Genomic DNA, 21121 nt, shown 5'->3' on the forward strand with positions numbered 1-21121 from the left:
TGCCACCAATGTCATACACACTGCACATTGATTACATGCTTACTGTAAACCAGGCACTGGTGAATACAAACAACTTCATGTCTGCAAGCAACTTACAACTAAGACGTTAATGTCATTTTCTCACATATTAAAAATATGTAATTTTTAAAGTGTGGTTATATTTTATAGAAGCACAAAAGAAGAGTTTGTATTCTCCTCACTGACCTTTCCCCCAACTTTCTAGCCACTTCCCCTACTTTATTTTATTTATTACCTTATCTCCTCAACTTACTTGATACGTTACATATCTGCATTTTTGGTTATTTATCATTCAGTTCAGTTCAGTTCAGTTGCTCAGTCGTGTCCGACACTTTGCAACCCCATGAAGCGCAGCACGCCAGGCCTCCCTGTCCATCACAAACTCCCGGAGTTTACTCAAACTCATGTCCATCGAGTTGGTGATGCCATCCAGTCATCTCATCCTCTGTCATCCCCTTCTCCTCCTGCCCCCAATCCCTCCCAGCATCAGGGTCTTTTCAAATGAGTCAGCTCTTCGCATCAGGTGGCCAAAGTATTGGAGTTTCAGCTTCAGCATCAGTCCTTCCAATGAACACCCAGGACTGGTCTCCTTTAGAATGGACTGGTTGGATCTCCTTGCAGTCCAAGGGATTCTCAAGAGTCTTCTCCAACACCACAGTTCAAAAGCATCAATTCTTGGGTGCTCAGCTTTCTTCACAGTCCAGCTCTCACATCCATACATGACTACTGGAAAAACCACAGCCTTAACTAGATGGACCTTTGTTGGCAATGTAATGTCTCTGCTTTTTAATATGCTATCTAGGCTGGTCATAACTTTCCTTCCAAGGAGTAAGCATTTTTTAATTTCATGGCTGCAATCACCATCTGCAGTGATTTTGGAGCCCCAAAAAATAAAGTCTGACACTGTTTCCACTGTTTCCTCATCTATTTCCCATAGTGATGGGACCAGATGCCATGATCTTAGTTTTCTGAATGTTGAGTTTTAAGCCAACTTTTTCACTCTCCTCTTTCACTTTCACCAAGAGGCTTTTAGTTCCTCTTCACTTTCTGCCATAAGGGTGGTGTCACCTGCATATCTGAGGTTATTGATATTTCTCCCTGCAATCTTGATTCCAGCTTGTGCTTCTTCCAGCCCAGCGTTTCTCATGATGTACTCTGCACGTAAGTTAAATAAGTAGGGTGACAATATACAGCCTTGATGTACTCCTTTTCCTATTTGGAACCAGTCTGTTGTTTCATGTCCAGTTCTAACTGTTGCTTCCTGACCTGCATATAGGTTTCTCAAGAGGCAGGTCAGGTGACCTGGTATTCCCATCTCTTTCAGAATTTTCCACAATTTATTGTGATCCACAAAGTCAAAGCCTTTGGCATAGTCAATAAAGCAGAAATAGATGTTTTTCTGGAACTCTCTTGCTTTTGCGATGATCCAGCAGATGTTGGCAGTTTGATCTCTGGTTCCTCTGCCTTTTCTAAATCCAGTTTGAACATCTGGAAGTTCATGGTTCACGTATTGCTGAAGCCTGGCTTGGAGAATTTTGAGCATTACTCCACTAGCGTGTGAGATGAGTACAATTGTGCGATAGTTTGAACATTCTTTGGGATTAGAATGAAAACTGACCTTTTCCAGTCCTGTGGCCACTGCTGAATCTTCCAAATTTGCTGGCATATTGAGTGCAGCACTTTCACAACATCATCTTTTAGGATTTGAAATAGCTCAACTTGAATTCCATCACCTCCACTAGCTTTGTTCATAGTGATGATTTCTAAGGCCCACTTGACTTCACATTCCAGGATGCCTGGCTCTAGGTGAGTGATCACACCATCATGATTATCTGGGTCGTGAAGATCTTTTTTGTATAGTTCTTCTGTGTATTCTTGCCACCACTTCTTAATATCTTCTGCTTCTGTTAGGTCCATATCATTTCTGTCCTTTATCAAGCCCATCTTTGCATGACATGTTCCCTTGGTATCTCTAATTTTCTTGAAGAGATCTCTAATCTTTCCCATTCTATTGTTTCCCTCTATTTCTTTGCACTGATCACTGAGGAAGGCTTTATTATCTCTCCTTGGTATTCTTTGGAACTCTGCATTCAAATGGGTACATCTTTCTTTTTCTCCTTTGCTTTTCACATCTGTTCTTTTCACAGCTATTTGTAAGGCCTCCTCAGACAGCCATTTTGCTTTTTTATTTATCACTGGCTATCACCAACTCCCAGAATGTAAACTGCATGTGAGCAGGGACTCTATTCTTATTCACTGATGTGTCCCCAGCTCTCAGAATACCATCTGGTCCAGAGAAGGCACTGGATAAGCAGATCTTCCAGAAGTGGCATTTGAGTTGAACCAACAAGAGGGGTTTCAATAGGTGAGAAGTGGGGGAAGGAATATTCTAGCAGGAGGAATTGGCTTGTACAGTACAGTATAACTGAGGTCACGAAGTGGCTCACAGATGGAGAAGTGAAAGAACTGGTGGAATTTAACCATTTTAAATTAACTTCATGACAGAAAATAATTTCTGTATGAACAGTATTATATTTTAGGTATTTCAGTGATATTTATGGGCCAATCTAAGTACTTTTAGTGTGATCTAGATCCCAAAGGGGTAAACAGCAAGTTAAGATATATCTGTTAATATCAAGGAGAACAGATTGAATCTAGAAAGTAGGGAAGCTGGGAAATCACTTAATGATGATATATTTTTTTACTGCTTAAATCTTTTTAAATAGTATTTGTTTAAATGGTTTATATCTAAATCATTCCTCTGGAATTAAGTCGCTTGCAAGAAATGTTTGATGTCCCACTGTTTCTAATTGCCCTGAATAGGCTGTGATTTTTATGTCTCTATCTTTTATGTCTCTTTTCTCAAACATAAGCCTCCCCCAGTACTACAACTGATTGAATCAGCTCCGGGATAAATATCAAAAACTGGGCTGTATTCCAGGTGATGTGGGCCCAGATTTTGTTTTGGTCCAGCTTTCAGCCATGTCTTCCCAGTCCATTTCCTGGTACAAAATTTAAAACTTGCTGTCTCAAATGTCTCTGAGGGGAGGCATCTCTTGTCCTCACCAGGGGAGGGGGTGGATTATGGCATGAATCACAGCTGCCTCAAGTAGGGAGTTCTGTGTGTGCGGAAGAGCAGTTTACCCAAGTTCACCAGGTCTCAATTATTGAGAGGACACAGCAAAGAATTTGAAATTCACAGCCAACTAGAAATGCCCACTTTGCCTCTAAAACAATAAAAGCCCTTGGGCAAGACTATGTTGCTCCTCAGTTGCCTCAGAAAACAGATTAATATGACAATTCCAGGAACTTGGAAATGGAGCTCACCAACCAACCACCCTAGAGGATGCCAACCCACAACACTGCATGCAACCAACCAGCTGGGTGCTGTGGGTTAGACCAACTCTGGGAACATTTTCAATGCTCACAAAGAGCCTAAGAAGACCAAATAGAAAATGTGGTTAAAAGGGTCCAGTGGCTTTTTTTTTTTTTCCTATCATCTTCTTGAAATAAAAACAGACTTTTTTTAATGCAAGCTAGAGAATAACTACTTCCATTCTTGCCATCCAGCAAGGTTTGGGATGAAAACAATTACTTCAGGAAAAAAAAGGATAAAACGGCAGCACACAAACTATGGAGGCGAGAAAGGGTTAGAAGACAAAAACTCTTAAGCGTAGTCAAAACAAAAACTTGATCAAAGCACACACCTCCCAGTCTTGAAACTTAGTATAAAACTTTGTTGCAGAGAACAAAAGACTCTGGAAGAAAGAATGAAAACAAAAGAATGGCCAAAGGAGAGAGGGGGGCCAGACACTGACATTCTTCCAAGACCAGGAACTAAATTCATCCTAGAAAGAAAGGGCACAAGAGAAAGGCAACTACTAATACAAAAATGGAAATAGAAAATGACTATGACATGTCGGGCCAGGAAGCCAATATGACAATATTTTCTCATAAAGTGATATTCTATTTCATCACCATATGCTTTAGGAAAATCCAATATGTTCCTGACAGACTTCTAACATTTTTTCCCAAGATGGTTAAAGCTTTAGGGAATGTGTCAAAGATACTTTTCAATATTACACGTTGGTAATTCTCTGGTTCATGAATTTTAATAATAGCATTGCAATTCAGTTTGCCAATCACTCTCCCCAGCACTAGCTGATAAAAACATGCAACAGCAGATCCTGTTTGGTTTTGTTCCAGTATACTGTTGAATCTACAAATGCAAATTATTCATATACATATAAATATATGTAAATCTACATACATTATATATATACTTGTAACATTTTTAAGGCAAACGTATGCTAAGATGGGATGTAAACATTATTTGAAAGAATTATTTCAAAATGCTGGTTGATGATATTTTAAAATATCACTCACTGGCTATCGCAGAAAGAAGTGAACATTAACGCTTTAATCATTCAGTCATAGATACACTGCTCCAAACTAAATAACACAAATTACTAAGAGAACTAAATGGGAGATTAAAATGAGTCATTTTGTGCCGTCTGCTCTGCACACTTCCATGTGGGAGATGTTATAAGCTATTTCCCAGCCTTTTCCTCACATTCTACCTGTATTTGCCTATCTCTAACCAACTGTGGATTTCCAGTAGACTACTGCATCATCACCAATGACTTACTATCCCAGGGATAGCACCCAGTAAGCTATATTATATAAACACTAAACAAGATGCCTTACCATTAATCATAATGTATTAGTGTAAAAATGAAATAATCCACTTTGCTTTTTGTCTGGTTTCCCTTTCTTCTTTTATTTTACTTCTGTCAAAGGTGAACATTATGCTACAAGACACCTGAGTTTCAAATGTCATCCTCCTTCGTTCTTCCTTTTCCCACTTCACCTTCCCAAGGTTACCAAACTGTTAATTTTCTATTAGTTCGATCACTAATAAAGCTTTTAAATTACGTGTCCACTTTCTCTTTCCACTTCCCAAAACCAGACCCTCATCTGCTATAATAAGAGTATCCGGCTTCTGGTTTGGGTTCCCTCCCATTCATTCCTTTTGTTGACAGCTCACAGAACTTTCTAAAGATGCTAGTTCAATCTTGTCACTCCTCTGCTCAAAAACAAAGGTAGCCACTCTTTACAGGATAAAGAGCAAAATTCTATTCTGTAGCCCAGGGCCAGGACAGACAGCCCAGATTCTCGCAGCTGTATCTCCCACTACTTCTCTAAAAGCAGCTCCTTGCGGCAGGTGGGTGCTCCACCCGCCAGGATCGCCAGGGGCTGCGTGCTGTGCCTGAGCATCTTCCTCCTCTTCCCACCTGTCTGAACCACAGTTCCCTGTTAGGCCCAGAAAGCTTCCTGAACCACCTTTGCCCACCGGTTCTCTCCACCTGGACACTCTGATGCTATTCGAAGTATGATGTGTATCACAAGGCTGGAAGACTGCCATGTCACTGTCGAATCTGTAACTGTGTCTTTTATTTTTCCTAAATGGATGTAAGCTTCGTGGGGGTAGGAACCCTTCTATAACACTTATTGAGCACCTGCTGTGTGCAGAACCCGGCTTGAGGTACCACAGAAATAGGAAGGTATCTTTGTCCATTCAGGCTGCTATATATAACAAACTACCACAGACTAGGTGGCTTATTTTTAAAATAGAAATTTATTTCTCACTGTCTGGAAGCTGCAAGTTCAAGATGAGGATACCAGCATGGTCGGTTCTAGGGAAAGCTTTCCAGGTTGCAGGCTGCAGACTTCTTGTTCTCTCACAGGATGGAAAGGGGCAAGGGAACTCTGAGGAGCTTCTTGTATAAGGGCTCTAGTCCCATTTGTGAGAGTTCTGTCCTCCAGATTTAACCACCTCCCAAACCCCCACCTGCAAATACCATCATCACCTTGGGAGTTAGAATGTCAATATGAATTCTGGGGGACACATTCAGAGCAAAGCAGGAGGGTTACACTGCTTTGGCGCTTTATAAAAACAAATACGATATTGTGTACATCACAGCTGCCCAATGTATATTATGAATGAATTGATTTCCATAACTGATATTTTTAAAATATGATTTTTAGAATTAAGCTTTCAAAGTTAAATCCCATAAATGTCTTTTTCATTTTACAGTAGAGAAACTATGGTAAAGAAAGCAAAAATGTCTTATGAAACCAATGTACTGGTAACAAAGTAAATAGATGTACGTGTTTCTTTTCAGTTCTGCTACTCTAACTGCCAAGGCCTTCTCACCTCTTCAAGAAAAACACTGTATCCTGGATTCAACTTTTCTTTCCACTGGTAATTAATGAATTGCTCTTCTGCCTGAGACATTTTGTAGCTTCAGTCTCCTGTTCAACAAGGCTCTGAGTCCTGCTTTCTGATCTTTCATTTTCTCATATGATTCTCCTTATTTAGACCCAATCACAGGAAACCCAAATCCCATGAAACTGGAGCCAAAGTCAAATAAATCAAAATAGATGTTTTCTTACTCCCACAGTTCACATTGCCAGAAAATTCACATTAACAGATAGTTCCTGAGTTTTCCTGATAATTATAAAGATTCCCCCAAATCAGCTTGATTACACACCTCAGCTACTTTCCATTAGACAAAACAGACATATATGCAGGAAAAGTTTATCACGAAGAGATTTTTGGTGCAGTAGGGATTGATAAATCCATGCTTCATCTTCACATCATGTTATCTGGAAGATGAGAAAACGCCAAATGATAAATCTTCACACTTGTTTAGTAGAAAGAAGTGACTCAACACTTAGAAAATCAAACAGTCCAAATAAAAGGTGACTTTAAAATACATCAAATAGTATCAAAAGTGTAGAAAACAAAAAAAACAGATAGACAAAAAAGCGCTAATACATCAACAAAGGTTTCTTTCCTAGCACCTTCATTCATTTATCATACACTCTTGGAGAACTTACTAAGTGCCAGATACTGTGTTAGGTTTTGAGTTGTGAGACCCTTGTATCAGTTCTCCAAAATTCCATAACTGCATGTGTAAATTTTATGATGAAAAATAAGCTTTCTAACTGTAATATAATTGTGATGGTTAATTTTGTGTGTCATGTTGATTGGGCCACACAGTACCCAGGTATTTGATTAAACATTATTCTGGGTGTGTCTAGAAAGGGTGCTTTATGTTCGTATACATGTAATGTATAATTTATGTAGGGAGGAAGATATCAACTTTTATCTTTAAACATAAAGCTTAAAGAAAATTTGATAATCCTTGAGACTTCATCAAGAATGTGTGTTTATTAAAGGACATTACTCAGAGAAAGAAAATGCACTGAGACTTAAAGAAGATACGTGCAATGTACATATCTGTAAAAGTACTTGTACCCAGAATATATCAAGTATACCTATAAATCTGCATGTAAAAGACAACCCAGTAAAAACTGACAAAAAAACCTGAATAAGCACTTACAAATATCAACTATAATTAAACACATCAAAAGGTGCTGAATGTTATTAGTCATCATGAAAATGCAAATTAAAATTATAACCACCTACCACTATGCACACCAGAATGGCTTAAAACTTATAAAGTCTGACAATTCCAAGTGTTGGCAAGAATGTGAAGAAACTGTAATTCTCATGTAGTCTCAGTTCAGTTCAGTCGCTCAGTCGTGTCCAACCCTTTGCGACCCCATTAATTGCAGCACGCCAGGCCTCCCTGTCCATCACAAACTCCCGGAGCTTATTCAAACTCATGCCCATTGAGTTGGTGATGCCATCCAGCCATCTCATCCTCTGCCGTCCCCTTCTCCTCCTGCCCCCAATCCCTCCAAGCATCAGGGTCTTTTCTAATCAGTCAACTCTTCACATTAGGTGGCCAAAGGACTGGAGTTTCAGCTTCAGCATCAGTCCTTCCAATGAACACCCAGGACTGATCTCCTTTAGGATGGACTGGTTGGATCTCTTTGCAGTCCAAGGGACTCTCAAGAGTCTTCTCCAACACCACAGTTCAAAAGCATCAATTTTTTGGCACTCAGCTTTCTTCACAGTCCAGCTCTCACATCCATACATGACCACTGGAAAAACCATAGCCTTGACCAGACGGACCATTGTTGGCAAAGTAGTGTCTCTGCTTTTTAATATGCTATCTAGTTTGGTCATAACTTTCCTTCCAATGAGTAAGTGTTTTTTAATTTCATGGCTGCAATCACCATCTGCAGTGATTTTGGAGCCCAAAAAAATAAAGTCTGACACTGTTTCCACTGTCTCTCCATCTATTTCCCATGAGGTGATGGGACCAGATGCCATGATCTTAGTTTTCTGAATGTTGAGCTTTAAACCAACTTTTTCACTCTCCTCTTTCACTTTCATCAAGAGGCTTTTTAGTTCCTCTTCACTTTCTGCCATAAGGGTGATGTCATCTGCATATCTGAGGTTATTGATATTTCTCCCAGCAATCTTGATTCCAGCCTGTGCTTCTTCCAGCCCAGCATTTCTCATGATGTACTCCGCATATAAGTTAAATAAGCAGAGTGACAATATACAGCTTTGACGTACTCCTTTTCCTATTTGGAACCAGTCTGTTGTTCCATGTCCAGTTCTAACTGTTGCTTCCTGACCTGCATACAGGTTTCTCAAGAGGCAGTTCAGGCGGTCTGGTATTCCCATCTCCTTCAGAATTTTCATGCAGTCTAGTGGTAGTTTAATGATAGCTGGTAAAAACATTTTGGAAAACTGGCATTACCTACCGAAGCTGAGCATTTATATTACCTGTGTGCCAACGACTCTATTCTCAAGCAAATGCCCAAGAAAAATGTGTTCACCAACAGACATGCATAAGAGTGTTCACAGTAGCATAATATATATAGCCAAAACTTCAAAACCATCCAACTGCTCATCAATAGTAGATTCAAAAAATAAACTACATTATTTACAGAAATGAAAAATAAATTACTGCTCCTAAAGACAATGCATATAAGCATCACAAACATAATGACTGAAACAAAGTAGAAACAAGAGAGTAACAACACTAAATGATTTCATTCAGATAAGGCTTGATCAGGCATAACTAATCTATGGTGCTGGAAGTTGCAACTGTGGTTTCCTTTGTGTGTAGGGATAGAATAGTGAGGCTTCTGGGGTGCTGGTCGTTTTCTGATTGAAGTATTGGTTACACGAGTATTTTTGTGTGGTAAAATCTCATTGAGCTATACACTTGGGATTTAAGCATTTTTCAGTATGTATGTTATACAACGATTTAACAAAAAGTTTAGGAAGTGGCAGCACACAGTCTGCTAAAGAGTTCTCCTCCTCATATGGCATCTAAGGTTCCATAGAGACAAGGATCTGGCAAAACCCTTAATTCTCATTACTCGCCAACTATAGTCACATTCCACACATTCTTGGTGCTTTTACTAACAACCACCTTTTGGCCTGAGTTGTATTTCTCCACCCATTTCTTCCTGTCAAAATTTCTATTTTCCCTTTAAGAGTGACTAAACAATCCAGTCTTCTTTCTGAAGCATTCTTTGATTTCTTGAGGAAGCATTTTGATCACATTCTACTGTATCATGTTCCACCGATCGTGTTCACTACATCTTCATAATTCCCAGTATACCATTTTATGGCAACTTTTTTTCCTTTAATTATTAAGTACTTGTGACATTCTGCCTTCTTATTTTAATTATTTTTATTTCCACGCTTTTCACCATTTAAGGGAAAATATTGTATCTCAATCATTTTTTATTAGCATCCTTTCCATTACGTAGTCCCTTGGACCTACATATACTATTTATACTTACACACTTTTACACAAATTTACACCTTTAACCCAGTGCTATCCCGGCAACTCCAGTCCTGTGTATCCATACGCCAATTCCTTATCTCCACTAAAATTTCTAAGAGGCATCTTAAACTTCACAAGCCAATCCCCGATTCTTAACCATTCCCCTCAAACCTGTGTCTGTTCCAGTCTCTGAATGAATGGCAACTCCATCAGTTTATCAGGTCAAAAAAACCTTAGAGCCATCTTTAACTCATCTCTCTCACTCAACATCCTATATCTGATCCATCAGTAAATCCTGTCAATGGTACCCTCAAAAGAGAACCCGAGGCTGAACCCTTCTGGACACTTCTACACTGGGACCCTGTTTCAACTCACCATCACCTCATGCCTGGAGCAGTGAAATGACCTCTTGCCTGTGACTTTGCTCTTCAGTCTATTCACACCCTGGCCAGCATATCCTTTGAAAATTCTAAGTCAGGTTACAACAGTCCTCCACTGGCAATCCTGAAATGGCTTCCCATGCACACAGGTCAAAAGTGTTACTCTACCAGAACCTTCGCTACCAAAAGCATCTCCTACGACTCCTCTCCCAGCTCCTGGTTGACGCCCTGCTTGCCCACCAAACTATTGGTCCATGGCCTTGGGCATAGCTCCGTTCTTGGGAATTCTCACTTGCCATCCCCTTGGCCAGGATTGCTCATCCTTCTTTGAGCCAAGGAGCTCGCTCCTTCACCTGCTTCAAGTCCTTCCTCAGAAACCACCTTCCCCGTGAGACAATGAGAGTGTCCCTGGCCAGCCTACCTTAAACTGCAATAACACTCTCCACCCTACTCCTTTTCCTCTTTCCTTACCTAATTTTTCTCCATAGCACTTAACACTGTCTATATCTTATATATGAGCTACCAGGGAAGCCCATGAACATTCTACATGTTTACTTTTTTTTTCTATCATCTATTTTCACCAACTAAAATATGAGCAGCACAACGTCAGATATGTCACAATGTCAAAAATATATAGCTAATGTGTTCATTGGTGTTTCCCTAGAGTACAGAATAGTGCTTGACACACAGTTGTGGTTGTTCAGTAGCTAAGTCATGTCTGACTCTTTGTGACCCCATGAACTGCAGCATGCCAGGCTTCCCTGTCCTTCACTATCTCCCAGTTCAGTTCAGTTCAGTCGCTCAGTCATGTCTGACTCTTTGTGATCCCATGGAATGCAGCACACCAGGCTTCCCTGTCCATCACCAACTCCAGGAGTTTACTCACACTCATGTCATTGAGTCGGTGATGCCATCCAACCATCTCATCCTCTGTTGTACCCTTCTCCTCCCACCTTCAAAATTTCCCAGCATCAGGGTCTTTTCCAATGAATCAGTTCTTCACATCAGGTGGCCAAAGTACTGGATTTTCAGCTTCAGCATCAGTCCTTCCAATGAATATTCAGGACTGATTTCGTTAGGATGGACTGGATGGATCTCCTTGCAGTCTAAAGGACTCTCAAGAGACTTCTCCAACAAAACAGTTCAAAAGCATCAATTCTTCTGCGCTCAGCTTTCTTTATAGTCCAACTCTCACATCCATACATGACCACTGGAAAAACCATAGCTTTGACTAGACGGACCTTTGTTGGCAAAGTAATGTCTCTGCTTTTTAATATGCTGTCTAGGTTGGTCACAGCTTTTCTTCCAAGGAGCAAGTGTCTTTTAATTTCATGGCTGCAGTCACCATCTGCAGTGATTTTAGAGCCCAAAAAGATAAAGTCTGACACTGTTTCCACTGTTTCCTGATCTATTTGCCATGAAGTGATGTGACCCAATGCCATGATCTTAGTTTTCTGAATGCTGAGTTTTAAGCCAACTTTTTCTATCTTCTCTTTTACTGTCATCAAGAGGCTCTTTAGTTCTTCTTCACTTTCTGCCATAAGGGTGGTGTCATCTGCATATCTGAGGTTATTGCTATTTCTCCCAGCAATCTTGATTCCAGCTTGTGCTTCATCCAGTCCAGCATTTCTCATAATGTACTCTGCATATAAGTTAAATAAGCAAGGTGACAATATACAGCCTTGATGTACTCCTTTCCTGATTTGGAACCAGTCTCTTGTTCCATGTCCAGTTCTAACTGTTGTTTCTTGACCTGCATAACAGATTTCTCAGGAGGCAGGTCAGGTGGTCTGTTATTCCCATCTTTTTTTTAATTAATTAATTTATTTATTTTAATTGGAGGCTAATTACTTTACAATATTGTAGTGGTTTCTGCCATACATTCACATGAATCAGCCATGGGTGCACATGTGTTCCCCATCCTGAATCCCCTCTCTTCTCCCTCCCCATCCCATCCCTCTGGGTCATCATAGTGCACCAGCCCTGAGCACCCTGTTTCATGCATCAAACTTGGACTGGCGATCTGTTTCACATATGATAATATACATGTTTCAATGCTGTTCTCTCAAATCATCCCACCCTCGCCTTCTCCCACAGAGTCCAAAAGACTGTTCTTAACATCTGTGTCTCTTTTGCTGTCTCTCATATCGTTACCATCTTTTAAATTCCATATATATGCATTAATATACTGTATTGGTGTTTTTCTTTCTGAATTACTTCACTCTGTAAAATAGGCTCCAGTTTCATCCACCTCATTAGAACTGATTCAATGAATTCTTTTTAATGGCTGAGCAATATTCCATGGTGTATATGTACCACAGCTTCCTTATCCATTCGTCTGTCAGTAGACATCTAGGTTGCTTCCATGTCCTGGCTATTGTAAACAGTGCTGCGATGAACATTGGGGTGCACGTGTCTCTTTCAGATCTGGTTTCCATGGAGTGTATGCCCAGCAGTGGGATTGCTGGGTCGTATGGCAGTTCTATTTCCAGTTTTTTAAGGAATCTCCACACTGTTCTCCATAGTGGCTGTACTAGTTTGCATTCCCACCAACAGTGTAAGAGGGTTCCCTTTTCTCTGCACCCTCTCCAGCATTTATTGCTTGTAGACTTTTTGATAGCAGCCATTCTGACCAGCATGAGATGGTACCTCATTGTGGTTTTGATTTGCATTTCTCTGATAATGAGTGATGCTGAGCATCTTTTCATGTGTTTGTTAGCCATCTGTATGTCTTCTTTGGAGAAATGTCTGTTTAGTTGTGGCCCATTTTTTGATTGGGTTGTTTATTTTTCTGGAATTGAGCTGCAGGAGCCGCTTATATATTTTTGAGATGAATTCTTTGTCATCTGCTTCATTTGCTATTATTTTCTCCCAATCTGAAGGCTGTCTTTTCACCTTGCTTATAGTTTCCTTCATTGTGCAAAAGCTTTTAAGTTTCATTAGGTCACATTTGTTTATTTTTGCTTTTATTTCCAATATTCTTGGAGGTGGGTCATAGAGGATCCTGCTGTGATTTATGTTGGAGAGTGTTTTGCCTGTGTTCTCCTCTAGGAGTTTTCTAGTTTCTGGTCTTACATTTAGATCTTTAATCCATTTTGAGTTTATTTTTGTGTATGGTGTTAGAAAGTGTTCTAGTTTCATTCTTTTACAAATGGTTGACCAGTTTTCCCAGCACCACTTGTTAAAATATTGTCTTTTCTTCATTGTATATTCCTGGTATTCCCATCTTTTTAAGAATTTTCTACAGTTTGTTGTGATCCACACAGTCAAAGGCTTTGGCGTAGTCAATAAGGCAGAAGTAGATGTTTGTCTGGAACTCTCTTGCTTTTTTGATGATCCAGTGGATATTGGCAATTCAATCCTTGTTCCTCTGCCTTTTCTAAATCCAGTTGGAACATCTGGAAATTCACAGTTCACATACTGTTGAAGCCTGGCTTGGAGAATCTTGAACTTTACTAGCGTGTGAGATGAGTGCAATTGTGCGATAGTTTGAGCATTCTTTGGCATTGCCTTTCTTTGGGATTAGAATGAAAACTGACCTTTTCCAGTCCTGTGGCCACTGCTGAGTTTTCCAGATTTGCTGGCACATTGAGTGCAGCACTTTCACAGCATCATCTTTTAGGATTTGAAATAGCTCAACTGGAATTCCATCACCTCCGCTAGCCTTGTTCATAGTGATGCTTCCTAAGGCCCACTTGACTTCACATTCCAGGATGCCTGGCTCTAGGTGAGCGATCACACCATCATGATTATCTGGAACATGAAGATCTTTTTTGTATAGTTCTTCTGTGTATTCTTGCTACCTCTTCTTAATATCTTCTACTTCTGTTAGGTCCATACCATACCTTTATTGAGCCCATCTTTGCATGAAATGTTCTCTTAATATCTCTAATTTTCTTGAAGAGATCTCTAGTTTTTCCCATTCTATTGTTTTCCTCTATTTCTTTGCATTGATCACTGAGGAAGGCTTTATTATCTCTCCTTGCTATTCTTTGGAACTCTGCATTCAAATGGGTATATCTTCCCTTTTCTCCTTTGCCTTTCGCTTCTCTTCCTTTCACAGGTATTTGTAAGGCCTCCTCAGACAACCATTTTGCCTTTTTGCATTTCTTTTTCTTGGGGATGGTCTTGATCACTGCCTGCTGTACAATGTCACAAACTCCATCCATAGTTCTTCAGGCACTCTATCAGATCTAATCCCTTGAATCTATTTTTCACTTCCACTGTATAATTGTAAGGGATTTGATTCAGGTCATACCTGAATGGTCTAGTGGTTTTCCCTATTTTCTTCAATTTAAGTCTCAATTTGGCAATAAGGAGCATCCCAGAGTTTACTCAAACTCATGCCCATTGAGTTGATGATGCCGTCCAACCATCTCATCTTCTGTTGCCCCCTTCTCCTCCTGCCCTCAATCTTTCCCAGCATCAGGGTCTTTTCCAATGAGTCAGTTCTTTGCATCCGGTGGCCAAAGTATTGGAGCTTCAACTTCAGCATCAGTCATTTCAGTGAATACTCAGGGTTGATTTCCTTTAGGATTGACCGGCTTGATCTCCTTGCTGTCCAAGGGACTCTCAAGAGTCTTCTCGAGCACCACAATTCAAAAGCATCAATTCTTGGTGTTCAGCCTTCCTTACGGTCATAAGCATAAAAGTACTCTATTTGCATCACACACCTAAATAGATTGCAGGTTCCCCATAGCTTTCCAACTAACATTTGTGCAGCACTTACTCCTTGCCAGGCACAGATCCTTGGACTTCCTTCCAGAAGGTCATCAGGAAGTCCAGGGTACTTTCCACTGTCTATCATGCCCAGTATCATGGTTAAGTCATTCCCCTTTATAAAATGCTATGACGTAGATTACAACAGTCACTGCTTACTCAAATTATCCAGACTGCCCAAATAATTTATATTAATCATAGACTCATACAATAGGATGATAAAGGGAATTCTAAAAACCATCCAGTTCAGTTCTATATATTTGACTGATAAGGAAACCAAAGCCAAAGAATAAACAACATGCCACATAGGTCACCCACAAAAAAAGCTGTAGTGTAGGACCATAAACCAGTCCTCACTCATCTATCCTACTGATAATACAGTAACTATTAAGCAGACATTGAGAAGCAACACATGGAGCAACTTAAAGGAACAAATCCACAGCCAGAGACTCCTGGATTGAAATGTGTGCTGCAAAATACACACCGGCATCACTTAAACTTTCAGAACCTCAATTTCTCTTCTGTAAAATGGGAATAAAATCAATTCAGATTTAAATGATATAATATAGGTGAAGGACTTTGAGTTGTGCTAAACATAGTAAGCACTCAACAAGGAACTATATGTTCATCTTTATTACGTGTTACACAGATACTATGTAGAAACCATAGTAAACACCGTGTTAGCCTCCCAGAGCTAGAAATGTTGGTTCACCAGTTCCAATGCAGAATTGTGCAATAGAGCTTCACAGACCACAAAGAACTGCCTTCACTGGCTGTCTTTGGGGTTACTATTCCAAGTTTAGAAATTGTGAAGACAGAAAACTGCTGAACCCAGTGAAATGCCAGATGTTCAAAACAGAATTGTTTTCCAGTCAATTCTGGATGGATATTGATCATTAAAACCTTTCTCAATAATATCTGCAGATTACTAAATCTAAATATTCTTAAATAGAGATAAAAATCCTGGATTTCTCTGTATATTTCCACTCAGACTTTACCAATTATAATGCTCGGCACTAAAGACATTTTTGCTACTGTGTTACAACCACACAATTAGTACCCTCTTCTCCTCCCTGAAAGAGTCTACATTTCTGACACAGCCAGAGGAAACAAAGCAATTTTATTTTTAAACTACCATTGTTTTTAGTTCCTTTGTCCACAAAACCATAATGAGATACATACAGAGTATCCAATTTTAGATTTGGTGGGCTACCAGGGTATTTTCTTTCAGAAGAAAAAAATTAGAGGAAATCACTGTGCAAATAATCATGTCCCTCTGTGTACTGTGCCACTAACCAGCAGGCAATATAAATACTTTGTCACTCCCAAGGCTTTGTCATAGAAACCACCATAACTGAGGCGGGTCTTATAGAAACTGTGTATTCCTCAGGACCTTCCAAAATGGAAACATCTGGCTTGAATAAGTTAAAAAGGCAAGAAGAATTTACTCAAGGATGATAGGCTTAGTTTTTTAATTTTACTACAGAAATTTAGCAAAAGAGAGAAAACAAAAAATCTGAGAATTTTAAAGAAAGAGGACTCTGGCAGTAATTCAGTTCAGCTAAGTCAGAGTCCAGTTTTTCAGTAAAAATGTTGTGAAGGTGGGGAACCCCAACCAAAGCTCAAGTGTTAAGTCATTCCTGACCATTGGCTATGAATACCACTGGTTCCATAACTTCCTGTTTTGTTTTGACTTGCAAGTACCACTGATGCACTGTCTTATTTTGCAGAAATAGGAATTTTTTAAAATATATTGCATAAGTACTTTTAAACTACTTGTAAGTACACATAACCAACACAATTCTGTAAAGCACTTATCCTTCAATTAAATAAATTAATTTTTAAAATATATATATATATAGTGTGGTGTGTATGTGTGTACGCTCAGCTGTGTCTGACTCTTCACAGCCCCATGGACTGAAACCCATCAGGCTCCTCTGTCCATGGAATTCTCCAGGCAAGAACACTGGAGTTGATTGCCATTCCCTTCTCGAGGGGATCTTCCTGACCCAGGGATCAAACCTGCGTCTCTTGCATCTCCTGCATTGGAAGACAGATTCTTTACCACTAGCACCACCTAAGAATCCCCATACATATATATGATATATATATATAATGAAAAGATTAGAGGCTATGAATCCATTCTTCGCTGTCTTGGTTTAGGTAAATAAATAATAATAACATTTGGGGAGGAGATCATTAATCAAGAGCAATTCTCTCTTGCCTCGCTGTTGGTTAAGCTAGAAGAGTGGGTCTCTCCTCTCCTTGGACCTCTAGAATATACACAAGCTAATACATTTACTAGAGTTTTTCAAACACACATACTATCTCCATGGATCCTTATGCAAGTTCCGAGAAGGAGGAAGAAACCTGTAAGAAAGAACATTTACGGGACAGAGGCTCGGCCAGGCACAGCCCCAGGTGTTCACAGTTAGCTTCTCAGCTGCCCTTTGAAGCTGGCACCAGCGGCTCCCTGTAGACATGAAAACCGAGCAGCCATGAGATGAAGTAATTCATTCCAGGAGTGTGGAGTGAGTGCTGGAGCTGGGCTGTCGGACTGTTTTCACTGCATACACCACCAAATTAGGACCTGCCAGATTTAGGCCTTCCGCCACCACTGCCCTAGCTCCAGGAAAAACCACACTTGAAGTTTACTGTTCAAGTGCAGTGAGATAGAAATTTCAGGAGAGACAAGGAAGAAACAAGGTGAGGAGAGAAGAGGCAGGAGAGTTGGAGAGGAGATGTGGGAATAGAATCTCCGACCTTCTAATGTTGAAGGTTTTGTAAGGTGGCCAAGCTGCTCAAGAAGTCAGGGAGAAAATAAGTTCTCTCCCTGCAAAGCAATTTTTTCCAGAAAAAAAGAGCACCATGAACAGCCCTCTTTTCTCCAGAAGACTGGAGTGTTTTTCCCTCAGGTCAATGACCATCACATAACAGATCATATATTTATTTTTGTTATGGCCCCTGGCAAGCTGAGAATCACATTTACAGCTCAATTTTATTAACCCTGTTGAACCTTCCAGTCTAAATATTTATTCTATCTGTTTACCTGACCTTGCCTTGGTATATTTATATATTCTCAGATACTAATTTTTAACTATTTTGTTAGCTTGTAATTATACATACTTATCGACAAACTCAGTTCCTATATAATCAATAAATTACTGCACACATTTGATCACTCTCTCTACTACTATACTGTTAGTATATATAGATCTTCTTTGACTAAGTAAATATGCTGACTTTGCGTTATGGATTTTACTGATTATATTCAAGTTATTTTCCCTGTATTCAATCAACAAATGCTTAAGGTCCTACTACACGACAGGCACTTAGTTATGTGTTAGGCTCCCAGTGGAAGCAACATACACATAGTCTCTGTTTTCAGGAAGATACTGCAATTGTCCCACTAATAACATGCAGTAAAGAGTACAAGGAAGAAGTAGACAGTTGGTAGAAGCACCCGTAATCGTAGACTTGAGCTAATTTGGTGGGTGGCCAGGACTGTCCCGGATGTGTGACATTTGAACTGAGACTTATGGGCATAACAAAGAGAGGAGAGAAGTAGAGAAAGACTGCAATTGGGAAGCACTTCAACCAAAGAAACACAGGCAAGGCTCTCAGGGGCAAAGCTGTGGCTTCCATCCGTGGCTTCCATCCAACCTGAAAGGCCAGTGTGATCAGAGCCTTAACAGCAAGAGAAGGATGTGGTCTTGAGGAGAGACAAGCCATGTTAAAGACTTTACTCTTTGTTGAAAGAATAATGACAGGATATTAAACAACTTGCTCAAAGTCACTCAGCCAGTAAATAAAGCAAATATGTGCAGCAAATATTAGTAATGTAGCTTGTAGCCAACAATCAGCATTAAGGAAAAGTCTGGAACAACCATAATCATCACATTAGTGCTTTCGCATATAGATCATTATCAAATTTGCTATGAAATCGAAAACAGAATCATGTTAAATAGTTATTGCTAAATTTACTATTACATATCCCAGTTTACAAATGAGAAAACTGATGCTCAGAGAAATTGTCATTTGCTTGAGATGCACTACAGAAAAGTAGCAAAAACTGGGACTAGAAATCTGCACTATTGACTCAAAAATCTTGTATTCTCCCCATGAAGCATGCCCCCCATGTTGTTTATCGGTTCTTTAAATACATTTCAAGACCAGGTTCCAAGGAGTAAATCTGTGGGTGTAAACTTTTATATAAAGCTGGCCTGAGCACCATTCTTGAGCATATAAATGACAATGGAAGAGAATACATGAAGTAGACTTTGTAAATTATCTTAATAATTTTACTCTATCTCATGTATTCTGCCTGCAGATGTAGGAGACACAGGAGATCTGGGTTCGAACCGTGGGTCAGGAAGATCCCCTGGAGTAGGAAACGGCAACCCACTCCACAATTCTTGCCCGGAAAATTCCATGGACAGAGGAGCCTGGTTGGCTATAGTCCATGGGGTTATAAAGAGTCAGACATGGCTGAACCACTGAGCACGCAATAAATAAAAAGTCATTATTTAGATTATTCATGCAAATGCATGAACAATCTTGAATTTTTACAAAAGAACAAAAACAAAACATCTTTCATCATTGAACAGTAACTTGAAATTTGTTACACTTAAGATGTTATGAAATCTAGGCAAACAGCTTTACATGCTTTGATTTTAAAAAGCAATCACTTCCGGGTGGAATTGATTATTCTCGCTCCTATCCCTAACTAGAGCAAAGGAATATTTGAAGGGGATGTCAAGAAATTGATTCCTCTTTTCACATAAACAGCGTTCTTGTCCACCCCCCCCCCCAAAAAAAGTAGCTTCAAACAATGTCAAAAAACGTAAACAGAGTTTTATCAAAATGGCACTCAACGATAAAGGAGAAGAAAGTCTCATGAGAATAAAGGAGCCACAGAAGAGAGAGAAGTGTCCCCTGAAAGTCACTTAGCTCCAGAGGCTGAACGGTCTCAGCTTCTCAGCAGCAAGAGTTTCTGTACTGCCATGAGGCGTGCTACCCCCAGCAGGGCCCCGTCATCCTCCTGTGAGTCACCTTCCTTCCCCACTCAACCCACCAGCATTTGTTGAGCATCCCTGGGCACCAGGGGGTAATGGGCACGTGACCCTGGACTTGGTCTCCGTCGTCTTTGACCAGCAGGGTTCACAAAGCGCTCTGTCACATCCTGTTCTCTACTGTCCGTGCGTGCTGTCACGCAGTCACGTCTGCCTCTTTGCGACCCGCTGGACTGTTAGCCCACCAGGCTCCCCTGTCCATGGGATTCTCCAGGCAAGAATATTGCCATTTCCTCCTCCAGGGGATCTTTCCCAACCCAGGGATTGAACCCGGGTCCCCTGTGACTCCTGCACTGCCAGGCAGACTCTTTACCACTGAGCCACCGGGAACACCCTCTCTCTCATCCAGGACTATCCACTTTGTCCTCTGGTCTGGGTCTTTCCCACTCACACCCCTGCTTACTAACACGTCTGCCTGGTCCTCGCTCTGGTCCATTCACAGCTTCTCTAGACCTCTAGGCCCATGGCCTCAGTTCCTTGAGCTCTCTCCATAGCTGTTCTTGGTGGTGGCCCCTTCCTTCTGTAATAATTCTACTACATTCCTCTATTCATATTCATGAGCAAAGACCTGACTGGCCTAGTGAGTAACTTACCCCGTTTCAATTCTGACACAGCTGTTTCCACCAGGCCCCACCAGTGACTACTCGCCAGGCTGCGGATTTGCTACCCTCACTTCAGGCAGTCACTGCTCTCCCTGCAAGCTGTAGCCGAGGGAGAGACACAGCGTGGAGAAGTAACAGGGCACAGAACACGGGGCAAAGCTCCCATCTGATGTCTGGGTTCAAGTCCCAGCAGCGCCATTCATCAGCTGTGGGACTGTGGGCATGTTAACGCCTCCTCCATCAAAGGAGGGTGACTATTAACATCTACCTCACTGAGCTGTTGTGAGGAGTAAAAAACACATGAAAATCAACCGAGCACTGTATTTAGGGCCTAGGAAGGGCTCCGTAAGTGTCAGCTATTACGATCCTCAGCAGGTGGCCATGAGCAGGCCAACTGCCCTTGACTGGAAACTGCAGGCCCAGACCTGCTCATCACAAGTCTGCAATCTCTTCAACCTCAGCTATGCCTGTCAGCTCACTAACGGGCCTTTTTAAGTATGAGAGATGATTTGGGATTTTTTTTCTCCTGTCTAAATTATTTTCACGTGACAAATTTAAATTCCCAAAATTAATGTACATTATGTGAGCACCTTCTGGAACAGGCT

The 21121-nt window shown here is 40.5% G+C and overlaps 1 long non-coding RNA gene across 2 annotated transcripts in view; it reads right to left on the minus strand.

The window, feature by feature from the left end:
- Positions 1 to 5677: 5677 nt before the first annotated feature.
- The window catches only part of LOC133044343 (uncharacterized), a 68495-nt gene continuing 53051 nt past the window's right edge, over positions 5678 to 21121 (minus strand). For both annotated transcript variants that reach the window (XR_009689920.1, XR_009689922.1), the window contains one exon: positions 5678 to 6687. This is a non-coding gene — a long non-coding RNA (uncharacterized LOC133044343). The remainder of the gene's footprint in view (positions 6688 to 21121) is intronic.

The sequence above is a fragment of the Dama dama genome, chromosome 3 (assembly GCF_033118175.1).
Source record: "Dama dama isolate Ldn47 chromosome 3, ASM3311817v1, whole genome shotgun sequence".
In the NCBI taxonomy this organism is placed as follows: domain Eukaryota; kingdom Metazoa; phylum Chordata; class Mammalia; order Artiodactyla; family Cervidae; genus Dama; species Dama dama.